The following is a 1,576-nucleotide window of genomic DNA, read 5'->3' as shown; positions in this document are numbered from 1 at the left end:
TTTTTAGAAAATGTAATAATTTACATTTACTAAATAAATCTTTTAAAGTCATTCATTTGTAATGGATAAACACATGTGATAACAAATTTTACAGAGACTATGGTAGGAAGTAGTCTCCACAAAGACAAGTGTTATATACAAATACCAACACCACACAAGGAGGCTGATCATTATGTACTACAAACATGTGGTAGTAAAAAAGAAAAATTTAGCAATAACATACCAGATTAAAAACATTCTCTGTCACGTTGTAGAGTGCATATTTAATGTATAAAAAAAGTTAATTAGTCACAGATATAACTCATCATTTGTTTTCTCATATGCTAGCTGAAGAATGAGTCTTTTTGCCTCATTAGTGTGTGAAATCTGTTGATTGATGGACTCTTGCAATCATGCTACAACTGGTTGTAAGTTTCTGCAGGACCCTAGAGTATCTGAGTAAAGTATTTATTAGGTGTGTCTTCTCCTGGGGTATAAATCCACTCATGGCAGAGAAGCTCTTTATAATGCATGAAAGAAGCCACAGAGCGCAGACCTGAACATTTAAGTCAGCCTATTGACACCCAGAATACATTTCATGCTTAATAGCTTTAAGGTTGTCATCCTTGCTGTCTTGATTACTTTGTGTCTCTTGTCATATGAGTATCTGTAGTAATTAAGATTCAAACTGTAGCAATTTTGTGGAGGACAGACACATATGAGTGAGATGGGTAACATCACCTGGCACAGTTTGGAAACCTTGAATGATGTTATCTGAACAACCAAGAATATAAAGAGCTTGGACTCCATTGTCTACTATGCTTGGCCTCAATTCTTTCAAGGGCAGAAAATTGTTATAGAGCTGACTTTGTGGTTTGGGGGAAGGAGAGGCTCAGGGAAGCACAGCAACAGAAGCCACATCTTCTAAATTTGGTATGGAGAATGAAGCTGAGTGTGTGAATGAATTGGAAAAGTTTCACACTTCTTTTGCAGTGAACCTGATAGCACATCATGCGTTGTCCTGAGAAGGCCTACAGTGGCCCATTGATGAATCTTACCACCTAGTTGATAGCCAGGGTTTGAATATATCCCAGTGATGCAAGGATGGTCTAATATATACATGTCAATAAATGTAATATTTCATCAGCTAAATGAAGCATAGAAACCACAATATCGTCTCAAAAGATTCAGAAACAAAACCTTTAAGAAAATTCAACATTATTTCATGATAAAAAACCACGAAAAAATTCGGTATAACTACATCATATCTTTACACAGTAAATGACAAACTCAGGGCAAACTTAATATTGAATGTGAAAAAGCTGGAAGCAGTTGCCTAAGGGCAAGAAAAAGACAAAGACGTCCCCCCTCATTATGCTTACTCAGTAGTACTAGAAATTTTAGCATAGATTTTCAGCAAAAGAAACATGTAAAATCCATTCTAATAAGGAAAAGTCAAATTTTCTCTGTTTGCAGGAGATATGATTATATATACAAAACCCTAAATACTCAACCAAATGATTATTAGAACTTATGAATATCTTTAGTAAAGTAGCAGGATGTAAAATCAATATTAAAATGTCAGTATTTTTCTACA

The sequence above is a fragment of the Chinchilla lanigera genome, unplaced genomic scaffold (genome assembly GCF_000276665.1).
Source record: "Chinchilla lanigera isolate Chin_1 unplaced genomic scaffold, ChiLan1.0 scaffold00046, whole genome shotgun sequence".
Taxonomy (NCBI): Eukaryota; Metazoa; Chordata; class Mammalia; order Rodentia; family Chinchillidae; genus Chinchilla; species Chinchilla lanigera.
The sequence above is the reverse complement of the archived record's forward strand: the minus strand, read 5'-3'. Positions refer to the sequence as shown.